At 40.2% G+C, this 6,910-nt stretch overlaps 2 pseudogenes; both read right to left on the bottom strand.

The window, feature by feature from the left end:
* The window catches only part of LOC102762496, a 2,195-nt pseudogene extending 1,637 nt beyond the window's left edge, over positions 1-558 (bottom strand).
* Positions 559-898: 340 nt separating this feature from the next.
* Positions 899-6,910, bottom strand: part of LOC102762214 — a 20,650-nt pseudogene continuing 14,638 nt past the window's right edge.

Here is a 6,910-nt window from a genome sequence, read left to right as displayed (position 1 = left end):
AGATCCTGTAGAAGAGGGACTGTTTTGCTGAGCTGAAACCAAAGTGAAACAGAGGCCAACCACCCTCCGTGTCTGCTGCTGTGTGGAGCCAAGGTTTTGCTAGAACCACTGACATCAGGGTTGGCAGAACAGACTGCTCCTCCGGTACATCCTTTGCAGCACTGCCATCTAAACCATAGAGGGGCTCTTCTACTCACCTGGTAAGGGATCGGATAAGGAATGGTGCTGTGAGGATCGTGCAACTGGGGGAACACATCTGCCGGGGCTGGCTCCTGGCCCACTTCTCCCAGCAAACTTAAAGCAAGCACTAATTTTATGTTCCCTAGCAGTGTCTCTCCCTTGGCTAATTTCATATGGTTCTGATTTTCTTTTCTGGCTCACTGGTCATCCTGTTATTTCTTAGAAGCCTCTACTTTATCACTCACGGGCCCCACGCTGCACAAGCTCTGGTTTGAAGACTCACTACTGAGTGCCCCCTTACTAACACCATCTCCCAGTAAACCTGGCCTCTAATAATTCCTGCCATCATGGGTCCAAGCTTTGCAATTCTTCCATCATATCTACTGCCACTCGCTGCTGCTCCCTGGCTGCCCACTGCTCTGCTCTGCCCCTGGGCAGACCTGGGGTGGAGCTGGGCCTCTCCTGAATGTCTTAACCCCCTCTCTCACCCCCTCCTAGGAAGCTGCTGTGGGGGCCAGGCTGCACAAAGAGAGCAGGAGTGGGGAGAGGTCTTGGACAAGCCTCCTGGCACCTAAAAGAAGGAAACCTTGCTTTTTAAAAATGTTTATTCCACTGAATATTCTTTTATTTCCTGGGAAATATTCCATTCTTTACATTAGGTGTTAGGAGACAGGACAATGAGTTGAGAATGCACATCTCTGTGTTGTGGCATTTCTGCTCATGACCTTCTGCCAACCTTGGCCTTCAGAACTTACTGGAGCTCCCAGATGGCTTTACATGTTAACTCAAGTGCATCCCTCTTCCTGTGGTAAGCCTTGTAGATGGTGAGTCATCTGGATATGCACTGGAGGCGTATGCTATACTTCCAGATGGGTCTGCAAGTTTCTGGTGATGACAGGGTATTCCACCTGACAGATCACGGGGGCCCCATTTTTGAGCATCTTCAGTATCAGCTGAATAGTCACAGGGAACAGGTCTGACCACTCTTCCGCCTCCAATTTACTTTTGAGCTCCTTGTTCCCTTTCAACCATCTGATAGTCTGGCTGGTTTGCTGGCCATGGCAGTGCAATTAACTTTAGTCTCCTCGCCTTCCACGCATCTAATCTGGATATCAACCATAAGATTACATGGTGGGACCAGCACTGTGGTTGTGGTATAACTTTCTGGGGGGACAGGATAGGTTAGTGTAGAGTTGGCAAAAGTATTGAGACATTTGTCAACGACACTTTGAGTTCACTGCTAGAAAAATTCAGTAACTGAAACCTACTGTCCTTCAAAGGCCTGAAGTTTCTGAAATAAATGGTCTACCTGCTGGGATTCAGTAGCTGATGGTTGCAACTTCTCCCTCAATAACTGCCATGTCTTTTGTAAATAAATTCTGTCCATCACCAGGTTTGCTGTGGCTTCTGTAAAACCCTCATGGTAGGACTTCCATTCAGTTAGATTTCAGGTGGTTCTGAAAGATGGTTGTCAAAGCTTGCAATTTTTTATAAGAATACTCAGATCATTTTAAACCAGTTTTCTTAAACATTCCTTATTAGAAATGAATTATATTTCAGGTTCGTAATGTGTTTTTTTTTTTTTTTAATTAACAAAAGCTGCCTCCTGGCTAATTCCAGCAGGCATGCTGGAATACTGTGTGCATCACTGTTATCAGGTATGGCATTTTGCACCTAAGATTAAAACAAACCTTAAAATCTCTACCTCATCAGTAAAGAAATCAATTATTAAAGGATATTAGTACAGAAAACAACTTTCTCTTCAGACACCATGGCCTTTGATGGTGTTGCAAATTAGTAAATTAGCTAAGAGCTAATGGATATAATTCTGCAAATTTTCTCCATTAATTTTAGTGTCTTCCTTAATCACTTCCCAAAACCTGACAAAGAACAATAATTTATGGGGACTTAGAAGAGGCTGGTGGGTATATATTGTATTATAAGTCCCCAGATGTTTGAGTAAACTTCTCTTGCTCCCCATCTCAGTAGTTCCAGAGACAGGCTTTTATCCTCCACCTCCACCAACCACTTGAGCTAAGCTAGGTCCATCAGAGTCCCATGACTATTACAAATCAGAACTAAAGAAAGAATACTATCCCTTTTGGTAATAAATTGTTGTGTGGCTGAGGGCCACAATTCCAGATACAAAGGAAAGGCCATCCAAGCATGATTTCAACTCAGAAAACATAGGCAGATGAGAGAAACTTTTGAGCCCCAAGACAACTTCTGTCATTCCCATGGTTCATGTAAATTAGCCAACAAATTGTTCTATTTTTATTTTGGTTGAAGCTAATTTTAGTTGGGTTTAACCACTGTGGCCAAAAGAATGGAAACTGTTCCAAGAAAATGCCTTAAATCATACTGACAACTTACTTGATGACATGACTTGAATCTTTTGTATATTTTTATTACTTAATCACACCCAGTGAAGGACCCAGCATATAGCAATTGCTTGATAAAATATTCTGGTTTGTTTTCACTAAAAAGAATGACTCTAATCATTAGAGGCCACAAGGCAGATTCGTGCAGACTTGGCAGGCAATGAGATATTCTTGGTCAAGGGAAGATGTGTGTTCTTCAATTCATTCTGCACAGTTTAAAACACAGTCCTGGCCTTAGTTACAGAATGCCAGACCTCAGTAAATACAGTCTCAAATCAATGTCCTGTAAATTAAAAGCTCCTTAAGTGTTATTAAATTGGTATAAATCTTTTTCTTCTTATTAAACCTGGGTAATGTCACAGTGACCTTACTAAATTGAGTACAGCTACTTGGTACTTATTTAAAGACTTGGGATATGTGGTAAATAAATACGGTTGTTGTATGATTTCTGTAAGTAGGAATACACAATCTGCTGAACTAATGACCAGGGAATCGTCTCACAAGACCAAATCCTGAAGAGGTCAGTGACCGCTGGCCAAAGATGTGTTTACAGAGGCCATTTATGAACAAGATTTAACTCCAGATCAACATCCTCAGGACCTGACCTTTATTCTTTTTCCTCATTTCAAAGGCTTGTATCTAGCACTTGGCTTCCTGCCTCCTTACCAAAGCATGCTGATTTTCCAAAATATAAATATTAATATAGTCTAGCAAACACAAATGCTTTGCAGAATGCAAGAGCTAAGAGTTAGACATTATTAGTTTGTAAATTTAATGAGAGCTTCCAGAAGAACTACTTTAAAAGACATAGTCCCAAACTCATAACACTTAAGAATAGATAGAGGAGATAATAGTACATTAGCTAATAGGGGGAAAAAAGTATAGAAGTGTATTAATGGAAAAGAAGAGGTGGGAGAGCGTGTTGATAGGTAAGAGAATATGCTGTACAGGTATGCATTGCATAATGACGTTTCTATCAACATGGACCACATATATGATGGTGGTCCCATAAAATTATAATGGTGCTGAAAAATCTCTATCCTAGTCACATCATAGCCATTATAACTTCTTTCACAAAAATTACTCATTCGTTTGTGGTGATGCTGGTGCAAACAAACCTATTTCCTACTAGTTATATAAAAGTATAGCACATATAACTATGTACAGTAACATAGAAATTGATACTGATACTAAACGACTATGTTACTGGTTTATGTACTTACTACACTATATTTCTTGTCATTATTTTAAAGTGTACTTTTTCTACTTATATAAAAAAAGTTTACTTCCAAATTTACAGGGAACTCCTACAACTTAACAAAAGGAAGATAAACAATCCAATCAAAAAGTGGGCAAAGGACCTAAATAGACATTTTTTGAAAGAGGACCTACAGACGGCCAAGAGACATATAAAAAAATGCTCAAAGTCACTAATCATCCCAGAGATGCAAATCGAAACAACAATGAGGTACCATCTCACACCTGTCAGAATGTATAGGCACCCTTATGTTCATAGCAGCACAATTTACAATAGCTAAGATTTGGAAACAGCCTTAGTGCCCATCAGCAGATGAGTGGATTAAAAATGGTGGTACATCTATACAATGGGATACTATGCTGCTGTAAAAAAAGGTAACTCTTACCATTTGCAACAGCAGGATAGACCTGGAGAGCATTATGCTAAGTGAAATAAGCCAGTCAGAGAAAGATAAATATCACATAATCTCACTTGCTTGTGGAATATAATAAACAACATAAATTGATGAACAAAAATAGAACTGGAGACAATGAAGCATCGAACAGACCTTCCAACCTAAGAGGGAAGGCGGAGAGTGGGGCAAGGGGACTTGTATGCATGCATATGAGCATAATCAATGGATACAGATAGTAGGGGGAGTGAAAACATGTGCTGGGGGGTTGGGAGCGAGAAAGGAATAGAAAAATGTAGGATAGGTTAAGGGGAATGGAGAGTGTCAGGGAAGGGGTGAGGAAGTTGAAATTTGAATTGAGTGATGATAACTGGCTCATGAGAATGTCAAATGTGAATGGAGTCTAGAAAGGGAAGAAGGAGTGAGCCGTGTGGATCTTGTGGGAAGGATACTCAGACAAAGGGAGGGGAGGAAAGGAGCATGAATAGTGTGTTCAAGGAGCAGAAGTAAGACAATGCAGCTAGAACTGAAAGTAGTAGGTACTGAGGTCAGAGCAGGTACTGGAGCTCTCACCACATAGAGTACATTTTAAGGGGCAGGTGGAAGTAGGGAGATCTTTCAGTAGACTAGAACAGTGATCCAGGCCAGAGATGATGGCATTTGAATTTGAACCACAGCAGCGAAGGTAGTGAGAAGTTGTCAGTTTTCAGATCTATTTTGAAGAAAGAGACAATGGAAATTCTAGAAGGACTGGATGTAATATAAATGGACACAAGACACTGTGGGGTAAGGGAGGCGGCAGGTCAATGGGTGGGGGGGAGGGGAAGGAGACATATGTAATACTTTGAAAAATAAAGAATTTAAATTTAAATAAAAGTTTGCTGTAAACAATATGCCATGTTACACCGGCAGCAGCCTCATATATCTCATGCTTACCATGTCTCTTTGATTGTATCTTTTTATCCTATGATTGATTTAATCTCGTTATTTTATACATTTAGTGTAGACTAAGTGTATAGTATTTATTAAGTCTACAGTAGTATGTAGTAATGTCTTGGGCCTGTAATGTCACTCACTACTCACTCACTAACTCACCCAGAGCCAATCCCAGTCCTGTAAGCTCCATTTATGGTAAGTGCCCTGCACAGGTGGACCATTTTTTATTTTTTATAACATAATTTACTCTACCTTTTCTACCTTTAGGTAATTACAAATGTAGTTCATTGTGTAAAAGTGTCCACAGTGTTCAGTACATTAACATGCTGTACAGGTTAATAGCCTAGGAGCAGCAGGTGTAACATATACCCTAGATGTGTAGTAGGCTACACCGTCTAGGTTTGTGTAAATGCACTCTGTGATTTTCAATGATGAAATTATCTGTTGCTGTTGTTATGTTAGTATAATAATAGCAGCTATAATTTTTTAAGTGCATGGAAAATGCTCTACATATCTCAACAACTCTACAATGTACTTACGTAGAATTGCCCCCACAAACAGGGTGATAAGGTTAAATGATTTGCCAGAGGCTATGTAATTAGTAAGTGGCAGAGCTGGGGTTCAGTTAGTCAGCATTTTAATTTCTCTTACTCCTTATCCTTGGAGAAAACTGCTGCACTTTCTTTCCCTGCCCCTCTAGGTCCCTATGTTCCACTTCAGATCTACCTAATTTAGAGGTCAGGTACTTTCTATTCATCAGATTCTAAGTTTTCCAAATAAACATAGGTCCCTTCTACTCTGTCTACAGATACATCTCATCGATAGAAAGGAAATGGGTTTTTAAAAAAAGAATTCGAGGTATTGGTTTATTCTTTGTTCTTCATACTCTCATCCCACTATACACATTCATAAGTATATACAAATACATGGTCATATCCTTCACACTTAAAGTGGCAGGACAGCTATTTGCCTAGGGAAACATTTACAGATGGAAGAGCTCATTCAGCAGCAGTTACAGGTCTCACGGTCAGAGCACAGTCAATGACTTGGGACTTCAGACCAGTGGTCTTTCAAGGTCAAAAGTTCATCTCCAACAGAATATGAAGGACTACAGTATAGTTAGCTTGCTGCCCTCCTTGACAATGCCACTCCTAACTTGTGTCCATCCCCCCATTGTCTAAGAGAACTAACTGGTATCCATCATCCCACTGCCTAAGACATTTCAAATAGAAGGTGCCTAATAAATAGGTGCAGAATAAATTGAACGATTCAAGATTTACCTAAACTTTTCTTGAGCCCATGCTATAAAGTGCCAACAGGAAACAAATGACCTGCTCCAAGAGTTTAAATGAAGAGAGCTTATTACCAGACACATCAACACCCAGGAATTTTCACCAGTGGAAATCTGCTATATCTTGTAGGCCTGAGGGCAAGCAGAGGATGATATTACTAGAGCTAGTAAGAGTTGGAGCCAGGAAAGGCTCCACAGTACAAGATGCCTCTTACCTATATCTCCATCCACAGTACAAGATGTATCTTACCTATATCTCCATCTACAGTACAAGATGCATCTTATCTATATCTCCATCCACAGTACAAGATGCCTCTTACCTATATCTCCATCCACAGTACAAGATGTATCTTACCTATATCTCCATCTACAGTACAAGATGCATCTTATCTATATCTCCATCCACAGTACAAGATGCCTCTTACCTATATCTCCATCCACAGTACAAGATGTATCTTACCTATATCTCCATC

Source organism: Myotis davidii, unplaced genomic scaffold (assembly GCF_000327345.1).
Source record: "Myotis davidii unplaced genomic scaffold, ASM32734v1 scaffold130, whole genome shotgun sequence".
Taxonomy (NCBI): domain Eukaryota; kingdom Metazoa; phylum Chordata; class Mammalia; order Chiroptera; family Vespertilionidae; genus Myotis; species Myotis davidii.
The sequence above is the reverse complement of the archived record's forward strand: the minus strand, read 5'-3'. Positions and strand labels throughout refer to the sequence as shown.